Source organism: Somniosus microcephalus, chromosome 26 (genome assembly GCF_052327205.1).
Source record: "Somniosus microcephalus isolate GS21.2 chromosome 26, FLI_Smic_1.0, whole genome shotgun sequence".
Classification (NCBI taxonomy): domain Eukaryota; kingdom Metazoa; phylum Chordata; class Chondrichthyes; order Squaliformes; family Somniosidae; genus Somniosus; species Somniosus microcephalus.
In genome coordinates, this window is record NC_141012.1 from 30,359,951 (window position 1) to 30,371,525 (window position 11,575).

Consider the following 11,575-nt stretch of genomic DNA (forward strand, 5'->3'; position numbering starts at 1 on the left):
CTGGTTTGTAGTTCCCCGTTTTCTCTCTCCCTCCTTTCTTAAATAGTGGGATTACATTTGCCACCTTCCAAGCCGCAGGAACCGTTCTAGAATCTATGGAATTTTGGAAAATGAGAACCAATGCATCCACTATCTCTATAGCTACCTTTCAAACCCCTAGGATGTAGGCCATCATGTCCAGGAGATTTATCGGCTTTCAGTCCCATTAATTTCTCCAGTACAATTTTTTTACTAATACTTATTTCTTTCAGTTTCTCATTCTCGCTGGAGCCTTGGTTCTCCACTATTTCAGAGAAGTTTTTTGCGTCTTCTTCCATGAAGACAGACACAAAGGCCACAATTTTGCAAATGGATGCGGCTTGGGAGCGGGTCAGCTGGTTTCTGGCTTCCAGTCCCACCCCTAACTGCATCCGGCCCACAGACGTGATTTTACGTCGATTGTTAACAAGTATCAAGTACCTGTTAACAGCCAGGTAAGTGGCTATAATCCTCTTCCCGCCGCTAGGTGTCAGATCCATGCACAAATTGTGGACCCGACACTTGGGAAGATTGATTGGAGGCGGGTTGACAGCGGGTTTCCTACCCGTTGTCAATCTTGGCGATTTTGACAGTGGTCCTGCCTCCAATCCCGTACTCTAAGGACCGACAAAATTCCGGCCAAAGTATTTGTTTAATTTCTCTGCCATTTCCTTATTCCCCCTTATAATTTCTCCTGTCTCAGCCTGTGAGGGACCCACATTTACATTCGCTAAACTTTTCCTTTTTACATACCTATAGAAGCTTTTACAGTCTGTTTTTATGTCTCTCACTAGTTTACTCTCATACTCTATTTTCCCTTCCATCATCAATTTCTTGGTCCTCCTTTGCTGAATTCTAAAATCTTCCCAATCCTCAGGCTTACTATTCTTTTTGGCAACATTATAAGCCTTTTCCTTTGATCTATTACTATCTTGAACTTCTCTTGTTAGCCACAATTGGACCACTTTTCCTGTGGTGCTTTTGTGCCTTAAAGGAATGTATATTTGTTGTAAACTATGTATTAATTCTTTAAATGCTAGCCATTGCTTGTCTACCATCATACCTTTTAATATAGTTCCCCAACCTACCTTAGCCAACTCGCCTCTCATGCCTACGTAGTTTGCTTTGTTTAGATTTAAGACCTTAGTTTTGGATTTAACTAAATCATTTTCAAACTCAATATAAAATTCTATCATATTATGGTCACTCTTCCCTAAAGGCCCCTTTACTACAAGGTTATTAATGAACCCTTTCTCACTGCAAAGGAGAGCAATGAAATCAGTCAAATCTGGAGGTGGCAAAGGCAAGGAGGAAGGTTTCTGTGGCAGATGAGCTGAAGTAGGCGCAGATGCAAGCAATGTGCTGGAGTTGTAATTAGGTGGTCATTGTAATGGGTAGGATATAGGGTCAGAGGCTCAATTGGGGGCTGAGCAGAACGCTGATGTTGCAAACAGTCTGGTTCAGCCTGAGACGGTGGCCGGTGAGGTGGATGGAGTCAGCGACGAGGGTACAGCATTTGTTGCTGGGGTCAAATACAATGGCTTCAGTCTTACGAATGTTTAACAGGGAGAGAATTTTAATTAATCCAAGACTGGATGTCAGACAACGAGTCTGACCATACAGAGGCAATAGAGAGGTGGAGGGAGGTGATGAAAAGATAGAGTTGGAGGTCATCAGTATACATGTCTGCAGATGATGTTGGCAAGGCACAGCATGTAGTTAAGGAAGAGGAGACAGTCAATGATGGATACTTGGGGGGCTCCCAAGGTGACAGTGCAGGGGTGAAAAGAAAAGTTATTGTCAAAGATGCTCCGGCTGTGATCAGGGCATTCTACTGAGCTGGACTATGGAGAAGAAGCATTGATGGAGCCTGGTGCTATCAAGATGTCGACGGCCACAGAGAGGTCGAGAAGAACAAAGAAGGATAATATACCATGGAGAATGATTTGGTGACTTTGGTCAAGACCTGGGAAGTGATTACAAGTTCAAGGATGTTGAAGAAGAATGGAAGTTTGGGGATGGGGCTGTAGTTCGCAGGAGCAGAGGGATCAAGCAGTGATATTTTTGAGGAGGGGTGATAATGGTGGAGTAGTGCCTGAGGAGAGGGAACTATTCACAATGTTAGCTAACATGGGGCCAGGTTGGTAAGGAACTTGGTGGGAATGGAGTTAAAAGGAGCATGAGGCAGGTCTCATGGACAAAATGAAAGTGGAAAGGGCATGGGGGAGAGGGGGGCTGCGAAGAAATGGGAGGGAAACTAGAGACAGTTGGGGGTTCAAGGCCAGGGTGGGGAGATTTAGCTTGTTTCTTCCAAATCCAGGGCCACCCACACCCCAATCCTGTAAATCACCAGGATCAATCCCTCAGTGCTACCAAACTCGGGACACTCTGTGCTATTAATACCATAGCCTCCACCCAGTGCCATTAAACCTTAGGACCCCTACTGCAGTTATGCTACACTCAGAACCACCTCCTAGTACTACTGAAGGCCCAGCGCTCCCCAGCACCTCACCCCAGTTTATTTCACTGCTAAAGGACAGGCAGCTACTTTTATTTTGGCTACCATTTTGTTGTGAATCCTAGGCTTAAACAGAAAAGAGATAAAAATTAACTACATAACAAAGGAATGTCTGATGATAATTAAGGTCACTGATAGAGTTTCATGGAACAACCGTGTATTTCGATACGACAAACTTAGGTAAAAACCCCGCATTATATAATAAAAACATAATTTGACTTAGTTACTAATTAGTGACTGTAAGAATAATATATTCTGCATTATACCTCTGTTATGAAGCAGCGAATTCGCCGACTCACTGTGATCAATGTCACACTAGTCAGGAATAATTCCTTTGACACCTGATTGGTAACCTCTGTGCCTGCCCACTTCATTCTTCATTCTAATTCTAATTCTAATTCTACATGGCAGGCTTTTGAGAGACCGGCGAAATAGCTGACAATTCACTGCTTTACATATTATCAAAACTGCCAGTGTAGACATTACAAAATGCAATTAGAAGCTGGTTTCAAATATCAATGATCCCTGTTGCCTGGCTTGCTTCACCGAGCTTCTGTGCTCCTTGTACAAAGGGAAATGGTGTTTTGAACCCAGATGTTGCAGTATGAAAAAGCCACTTTCCAAAGTGCTTCTTAAATTACTTCATTCCAACAGATATTCACCGATTGAATTAAATGGCCTTTCATCGTACAAATGCAAATTATGGGGTAAAGTGAACAGTTTACTGCAGAGTGCAGCTCAGATGTTTTGGCTGTTTACTGCAAACAGAATCGATTAAACACATCTATCAGGGTCAGTAGCCTTAATCACAGAAATCAGAGGAGGTGTAGAGTTGAAAATTGCCTTCCTGAGTCAGGAAGAGCTTATTGTTACTCATTTATTTTATGTACACTCAGCACTTTGTTCAATTTGTGTTGATTTTATGTTGATGTTACAATAGATATAATATTGGCCCAGAAATTCAGGTCTCCACGGGTGAGTACGCACGGGGTACTCACCCGTAGGCCCAATGGAAGTGCCGGTTTCGTGCATGCACTGTGCATGTGCGGGAAACCGGAACTTCCGTTCCCTTGAAAGAAGGGGTTGACAGGTGGAACGCGTGTGCCGGAGAGGCAGTGCGTGCGCATTGAACTTACGTTTTTTTTCCCAGGTTTTTCCGGGAGGGTAAGTCTCCAGGAGTTACACATATAAAGGTAAGTGGTGAATTAATTAAAATTAAAACATTTTTTCCACAGGTTTATTATTTTTAAATACTTTAAAGGTAAGTTTATTTTTAGACCCGTTAGAAAATGTAATTACATTTTTCAAAAATTTAAATTATTGTTTAAAGTAGTTATTTTATATAATTTATAGTTATTTTTAAAATGTGATTTATTTTAAAATGTATTTGAAGTTTTAGGGCTTATAGTATTTATGGTTTTGACAGCTCTTCCTGTCAATTTTATGAATGGGCATTCCCTGCTACTATTGGCTCTCCATGGCCCACGTGATCCCAGAGGACACATCGAACTAACTGCGCCCCTGAGATACGCAAGCACTGCGCGCCGGCAGTTGGGGCAGGCCCAGGATCGGAATCCCACGCGGGCCCATAGCATAACGGATGGTGCGCTAGGTAAGTGCAGGTCGGAGGCTTGCACCCGCGGGAAGCCTCCGACCCGAATTTCTGGGCCATTAATGTCCCTTGACGATGTACACATTTATTTACTGCTTGAAAAGAATTATATTTTGCAGTTAATGTTCGTTTAGTATTAATTGCTGTAGGCAAAAATACAATACAGGTTTCTTATATGGTTTTAAAGGCCATTTAATCTAATGTCATTTTTATTCAAAATGAGCCTACAATTGTATGGCTCCACAGACCACAACCAATGGATCCTTTCCAACGGACATTTAGGGTTGTATGATGTGTATGTGGAGAAAGCACGCTCTTTAAACCTAATCTTCTAAATCTCTGCTATGGGAAACTTGCTGGAATTGGAATTGAACAGAATGTTTCTGTCACAACACACAGCATACACCCCACAATGCAATGCATACATAAGTCAACTTGACACCACCGATAATTAGATCTCTCAGTTAAACAAGGCCAACAACAGACTCAGCCATCGTCCCCCGATAAGGGAAATGCCTTTTTGCCCTTTACACTATCAGCTACACATCCTGCATGTTCACATACTTGCAACACCAATGGATCAAGAACAGGCACTTGTTTTACACACTGGTTCTTGGGATATGGGTGACACTGGTTCTTGGGATATGGGTGACACTGGTTCTAGGGATATGGGTGACACTGGCAAGGTAGCATTTTGTAATGTATGTACCTTTAAGGGGAGAACTACTTTTTACAGCTCCTGTATACTGTAGTACCGGCAGTGACCACACCTGTATATAAACCCTGAGTAGGGATCTGTACTGTTAGTTTTTAGAGTAACCCTCATCCAGTAAACACCTGTTGTTTGTTATCTGCAGTCTCTGTCTATTTACTGAAGGACACCATACATCAAGATACACGGATTTAACAGTGGCGACGAGAAGTGGATTCAAACCTACCTAAAAGAAAAAAAAAGGCCGAGTCCAGAAATACGTGCGTCGACCATCCAGAGAAGACTTGAGCATCGCAGAGGAGGCTGTTAAGAGCTGGGCTTGGTTCTCCAGTCACAACGATCCAACGCAACGGGCTGGCAACAGGTACGGCGCAGACCCTTCCCGGACAGCGACGGCACAGATAAAGGCCGAGCAATGTCGACGGGGTAAGAGAGAGGGTAAAGCGCACAGGGCGCAGCCGGGGTTGAAGACCGAGCGGCGTCGACGAAAACAAAAAAAGAGAGGGTAAAGCGCACAGGGCGCAGCCGGGGTTCGGGACCGAGCGGCGTCAATGAGAGAGGCGCACAGGAAAACGCGCAGAGCGCAGTCAGTGATCAAGGGCCGAGCAGCGTCCGCGGAGAAGAAAGGGAAGCGCGGGAGACGCCATCTGAGCCGCAGTGGAGAAGAAGGGAGAGCGCGGGAGACGCCATTTTTTTTAGCCGCAGCAGAGCAGAAGGGAGAGCGCGGGAGACGCCATTTTGTTTGAGCCGCAGCGGAGAAGAAGGGAGAGCGCGGGAGACGCCATTTTTTTTTGAGCCGCAGCGGAGAAGAAGGGAGAGCGCGGGAGATGCCAATTTGAGCCAGTCTAACCACACCCAGGGATGCCGAAGAGTGGCAGTGTCACAGCGTTCGACAGTGAAGTCGAAGATTGGACGACATATGTCGAACGCATAGAAGTGTACTGCAAGGCGAATGAAGTGCCAGATGACAGGAAAGCGCTGGTATTGTTGAATTCAATGGGTGCAAAAACGTATGGCTTGCTGCGAAACCTAGTAACCCCAGAGAAGCCAGCGGAAAAGGATTTTGAAAACATAGTGTCAATACTACAGGACCACTTAGACCCCACACCGCTGCCGATAGCGGAAAGATTTAAGTTTCACAAAAGGAACCAGCATAAAGATGAAAGTAATGCTGAGTTTTTAACGGAACTGCGCAAGCTATCGAAACACTGCCAGTTTGGAACGGGACTAGCAGATACTTTAAGGGACAAGTTTGTGTGTGGGCTTCAAAGTGAAGGAACCCAGAAACGGCTTCTATCAGAAAAGGATCTTACGCTGGACAAGGCTTTCAGCATGGCAGTATCACACGAAGCAGCAGCACGGGGCATGGCAGAGATACAACGGAGACCGCAAGAATATGGCACAAATGAAACGTCATACGGAACAGTAAAGTGCTATCGCTGCGGCAGAACAACACACGACCATAATGATTGCTGGTTCAAGGACCAAGTGTGCAGGCAGCGTGGAAAAGTAGGACACATAGCAAGAGCCTGCAGGTCAGAAAAGAAAACCAGCAGCAAGAAATCCCCACAGGAGAAGTACAAGAAGGTACATAAGGTGACGGAGAGTAGTTCAGACGAACTGCAGAATGACACAGACTCCGGAAGCAAGGAGCTGGGTTGTCTGAAACTACATAATGTGATCAAAACGGAGGATCACCAAACTATCTGGGTCACGCTCAAGATAGCCGGAGTCCAAGTGAAAATGGAATTGGACACAGGATCAGCCCTAACAGTCATAAACCAAAGGGACTACAAGCGGCTATTCTCACATATACCCTTGAGAGATACGGCGATTGTCTTGAAGACGTACACGGGGCAAAAAGTCTACCCCAAAGGAAAAATAAGGGTGAATGTTATATATAACGGCAAGGAAACACCAAAAATGGACCTATATGTATTGCCAGATGGAGGACCACCACTACTAGGGCGTGAATGGATCCAGAAGATACAGCTAGATTGGCATTCCATACAAGCACTGACTGTAGAAGCCAAAAAGGATGACGACGTCACACCTGGACGACTGTAAAAAATGCTAACTGACGCACAAGAAGTGTTCCAGGAGGGACTCGGAACACTAAAAGGCATAGCAGCGACGATCAAAATAGAGGAAAATGCAAGCCCAAAGTTTTTTAAGGCCAGACCGGTACCTTATGCGATCCGCCCAGCCGTCAAAGCAGAGCTGGAAGGTTTGGAACGTTCAGGAGTACTGTCCAAAGTGGACTGGAGCGAGTGGGCTACACCCATCATTCCTGTAATGAAGAGGTCGTTGAGTAATACGCCTGGGGAACCAAAGAAGGTTTGCATCTGTGGGGACTTTAAGGTGACAGCGAACCCAGTCCTTCACACTGTACAATATCCGCTTCCGCGGATTGAAGATATTTTCGCCTCGCTATCTGGAGGGAAATGCTTCACTAAGATTGATCTGGCCCAGGCGTACCTGCAAATGGAGGTAGAAGAAGCCTCGAAACAGTACCTCACGATCAACACTCATAAAGGTCTCTACCAATACAACCGGCTGGTGTTCGGGGTACCATCAGCTCCGGCTATTTGGCAAAGGGCAATGGATCAAGTCCTGCAAGGGATTCCAGGGACCCAGTGTTATTTGGACGACATCCTGGTCACGGGCGAAAATGACAGTGATCACCTCGCCAACCTGGAGCAGGTGCTCACTAGATTGAAAGATTATGGGCTCCGAGCTAATCGCCACAAATGCGAGTTTTTCCAGAAGCAGATCTCGTATTGTGGCCACGTTATTGATGAAGAGGGGTTACATAAGTCCCCTGAAAAGATTGAGGTCGTAGTCAAGGCTCCAGCACCGGAAAATGTGTCACAACTGATGTCGTTCCTCGGGTTGGTGAACTACTACCATAAGTTCTTGCCGAATTTGTCTACAGTACTACACCCACTGAACACCCTACTGCAAACGGGGGTACCATGGCAGTGGAATGACGAATGTAAACGAGCTTTCCAGAAGTGCAAAGAATTGATCACATCAAAAGAGATGTTGGCTCATTTCAACCCAGCACTACCAATTCGGTTGGCGTGTGATGCATCACCCTATGGCATTGGAGCGGTGCTGTCGCACAAATTCCCGGACGGCTCGGAGAGGCCAGTAGCCTTTGCGCCTCGGTCACTAACCTCAGCCGAGCGTAACTACGCCCAGATTGACAGGGAGGCCCTCAGCCTAGTGTGGGGAGTAAAAAAGTTCAACCACTATCTGCATGGGCAGAAGTTCACCTTGCTGACTGACCACCAACCACTTGTCTCCATCTTTAATCCAAAGAAGGGCGTTCCGGTGATGACTGCGCAACGGCTACAAAGATGGTCCCTTTTTCTAGGGGCGAACCAATATGAAATCGAGTATAAGGGCATGAAGCAGCATGGAAACGCTGATGGGCTATCACGCCTGCCACTGCCTACTGCGGAGGAAGCACCAGCAGTGGACCCTGTCGAAATATTTTATTCGACTATGATTGAACGCTTGCCAGTAACTAACGCTGATATAGAGGAGACCCGAAATGACCCGACACTGTCTCGGGTATATGACTTGACGGTGAAGGGATGGCCAACACATGGCGACTCATTGTTGCCAGCATTCTCATCCAGAAGAGAACAGCTGTCAGTATGCCAGGGGACCTTGATGTGTGGATCCAGAGTGGTAATTCCACCCAAGTTAAGGGAGAGAGTGCTCAATGAGCTTCACGAAGGCCATCTGGGAGGGGTGAAAATGAAAAGCCTTGCTGGGGCTTATGTGTGGTGGCCGGGGATCGATCAGCAAATCGAGGACCTGACAAAGAGCTGCTCAGGATGCCAGAAGGTCCAAAATGCACCACCACATGCCCCTCTACACCCATGGGAGTGGCCCTCATCTCCATGGCAACGGGTGCATATTGATTTTGCTGGTCCATTCATGGACTCAATGTATTTAATAGCCGTGGATGCACACTCAAAATGGCCTGAGGTGATCAAAATGTCCTCCACCACCACGGAGAAAACTATTGCAGTCCTACGGACCATATTTGCCAGGAACGGCTTGCCAGAGCAGATTTGCTCTGATAACGGACCACATTTTGTGTCCGAAGATTTTCGAAGATTTATGAAAAGGAATGGGGTAAGGCATTACACATCCGCCCCGTATCATCCAGCCACAAATGGATTGGCTGAGAGGTTCGTACAAACCTTTAAAAAAGCAGTAAGGGCCATGTGCGATGACGACATTCCACTGCAGCATAAGGTGGACAATTTCCTGTTAGCCTACAGAAATGCGACACATGCAGTCACCAACCAGACCCCGGCCATGATGTTCTTTAACCGAAGGTTGAGATCTCGTCTGGATTTGCTCAGACCAAATGTACGAAGAGATGTTGAGAATAAGCAATTCCAGCACATCAATGAGAAGCCGACAAGGAGCTTCAATGTAGGGCAACCAGTCTTGGCCCGCGACTACCGAACAGAGAAATGGCAACCAGGAACGATATGCACACGGCAGGGGTCATTAATGTACACAGTGGATGTTGGGGAGAACATTGTGAGGCGCCATGTCGACCAGATCCTAGAGTAACAGGAACGAGTCAACCTCAGGTCTCGCGTACCTGGTGATGAACCCGACATACAGGTAGCATCTACCCCAGAAACAGGGATTGCCTGCCTCTCTTCCGCGGCCATGTTCGCGCCCGGGTGGCCCTGGAGATGGAGCACGCGGTGTCCGCCGGTGCGCTTGAGTTTTTCTGTGACCGGTGGGCGCCACGGGGACTGGAGTGCATCATCAACCCGGAAAACCAAATTTTAATTTGATTTGTTATGTTTTAGTTGAACTTTTGTTTACAGTCCAATTTGTTTTTTTGTTTTTTTGGTACAAACAAAAGAGTTACCCCAGAAACAGTAGCATCGGAAGCAGATGAACCAACCGACGACAGGGGGCCAGAATCGCCTCCGCACCAAGAGCAAGACACTCAGGAAAGGCGCTATCCAGGAAGGATCAGGAAGCCACCCCAAAGACTGAATTTATAAATGGACTATTTTCAGTTAATGTTGCATGTTAAAAGTGTTCATTGTTAAATGAATGTTATGGTACTGTTAATCTAAAAGGGGAGGAATTGTAGTGTATGTACCTTTAAGGGTAGAACTACTTTTTACAGCTCCTGTATACTGTAGTACCGGCAGTGACTACACCTGTATATAAACCCTGAGTAGGGATCTGTACTGTTAGTTTTTAGAGTAACCCTCATCCAGTAAACACCTGTTGTTTGTTATCTGCAGTCTCTGTCTATTTATTGAAGGACTCCATACATCAAGATACACGGATTTAACACATTTATTGCCAACTGTTACAGGATCACGGGGAAACAAGAAGGGATATCCCATGATTAACATCATCACCAGTTCCTATTATAAATCATTCTAATAATTGACCATTACGTTTGTGCTCAGATTGCCTGTTATATTTTTGATTGTTTTAATTCTTTTTAAATTTCACTTATAAGGAAAGAGTATCAGAACATCGGTTAGCAGTGAGCTGCTGGATTTCTTGTTGGGGTTATTCCATTACCTCTCCTCTCACTTTTCACTTTTAAAATAATTTCCTAAAGCATTACCTTCAGCACTTCCAGGTGAAAATAATGAACATATTCAGAGTTTGAATGGTGCTTTGGGTTAGTGCACAATCATTTCACCCCTAGAACCTAGGCTTGAACCGAATTCATGGGGGGAGAAATTCATTATAGCCTAGGAATGGGCAGTAACTTTTCAAAAGTTTGAGAATTAGCGCCAGGCCTTAATGCTTCAGACTGCAAGCAAAGTTATGACTCATTTCACAAAGAAAGGATGGAGCGCTAAATCAAGTGCTAATGGCCTAGCTCAGTGGCATTAAACTCAAAGCGCTGACCAATATCCGGTGCAATCTAATCACAAGTCATCATTGCCACAGGCTCTTTCCAGTTCTTAAAAGGGAGGTTCATTGATGCTGCAGAACCTCATTCTCATCATTGCTGGCTGTGCAGCCCCCATTAATATAACCAAGTGTAACACTTTGATATGTTCTGAGAATAAATGTAACTAACTGTTAGTAGCCATAATACTCCTGATACTAAACAACCTTTAAATGACTGAATGAATTGGTTTCACAATGTCAAACTGACAAGGAAGCAGTGAAACAGCACTAACCTGACAGCTGCAACTCATTACTGAGGACGCCTTTAAATACTGCCCCTGGAGTTGGCATCCCCCTGCTTGACAGCTCCTCTCCCTGTCACTGTCGGGGCAAGGCGCTAAGGCAGGGGGCAAAAATAAATGTTGTAGATTGAGCGCCCAGTGAGCGTTGTATGCTCACTGATGTCATGATCTGCCCGGCGTTGAAGTCCCCGATGGTAACTCTTAGCGGTGGTGCTACGGGTGTGGGGGGGGTTGCAGATTTGCCGTGTGTTACTGGATTCACCTTGCCCCGGTGCTGCTGCATCAGCGCCCCATTAATGCCCCCGCCAGGTTCTAATTGGAGACGCAAACCAACTGAATTTTCTCCCCAAAGTCTTCTCTCTGCAGGCAGTATGAGCCATAGGTAATAACTTTGAGCAGCCTCAGTCTTGTTTCCAGTGCTTCTGGGTCCACAGCAGGAAACTGACCAGAGTTCAGCAAGGGGTAAATACACCAGTCCCATGCTTGTAAAGGGTAACAAGGGT

At 45.7% G+C, this 11,575-nt stretch overlaps 1 long non-coding RNA gene across 1 annotated transcript; it reads left to right on the forward strand.

The window, feature by feature from the left end:
* On the forward strand, positions 1-10,153 carry LOC147100375 (uncharacterized). The gene is made up of 4 exons (XR_015073724.1): positions 1-3,729; positions 3,963-4,148; positions 5,006-5,224; positions 9,767-10,153. It is a non-coding gene; the product is annotated as an uncharacterized LOC147100375 (long non-coding RNA).
* Positions 10,154-11,575: the final 1,422 nt, after the last annotated feature.